Source organism: Arachis duranensis, chromosome 3 (genome assembly GCF_000817695.3).
Source record: "Arachis duranensis cultivar V14167 chromosome 3, aradu.V14167.gnm2.J7QH, whole genome shotgun sequence".
NCBI lineage: Eukaryota > Viridiplantae > Streptophyta > Magnoliopsida > Fabales > Fabaceae > Arachis > Arachis duranensis.
The window spans coordinates 93,602,724-93,603,846 of record NC_029774.3 but is presented as its reverse complement, the minus strand read 5'-3'; positions in this window follow the sequence as shown (position 1 = coordinate 93,603,846).

Below are 1,123 nucleotides of genomic sequence, written 5' to 3'. Positions count from 1 at the left end.
GTACACTTGCTGGTTAGTTGAACGAGATTGTGAAGAAAATAAACAATGCCCTCAGAGTATACATCTTTTATAAATACATACAAGTGATCACAATTTCGTCCACCAAGTTTTTGGCGCCGTTGCCGGGGATTGTTCGAGTATGGACAACTGACGGTTTATCTTGTTGCTCAGATTAGGTAATTTTCTTTTCAAAAATTTTTTTTCAAAAATCTTTTTCAAAATTTTTCTTTTATTTTCGTTTTTCTAAAAGAATTTTTCGAAAAAAATAATAAAAATTCAAAAAAATCATAAAATCATAAAAATCAAAAATATTTTGTGTTTCTTGTTTGAGTCTTGTGTTAATTTTTAAGTTTGGTGTCAACTGCATGCTTTTAAAATTTTTCTTGCATTTTTTTGAAAATTCCATGCATTCATAGTGTTCTTCATGATCTTCAAGTTGTTCTTGACAAGTCTTCTTGTTTGATGTTGATGATTTCTTGTTTTGTGTCTTTTCTTGTTTTTCATGTGCATTTTTGCATTCATATTTTTCATGCATTAAAAATTTCTAAGTTTGGTGTCCTGCATGTTTTCTTTGCATCAAAAATTTTTCAAAATTATGTCTTGATGTTTATCATGATCTTCAAAGTGTTCTTGGTGTTCATCTTGACATTCATAGCATTCTTGCATGCATTCATTGTTTTGATCTAAAAACTTCATGCATTGAATATTTTTGTTGTTTTTCTCTTTCATAATTAAAAATTCAAAAAATAAAAAAAATATATTTTCCTTATTTCCCTCCAAATTTTCGAAATTTTGGGTTGACTTGGTCAAAAATTTTTAAAATTAGTTGTTTCTTACAAATCAAGTCAAAATTTAAATTTTAAAAAATCTTATCTTTTCAAAATCTTTTTCAAAAATCATATCTTTTTCATTTTTTTCTATTTTTCGAAAATTCCAAAAATCTTTTTCAAAATATTTTCAAAATCTTTTTTCTATCTTTACATCTAATTTTCGAAAATTAGCTAACAATTAATATGATTGGTTCAAAAATTTGAAGTTTGTTACTTTCTTGTTAAGAAAGGTTCAATCTTTAAGTTCTAGAATCTTATCTTGTAGTTTCTTGTTAGTTAAGTAATTTTTAAAA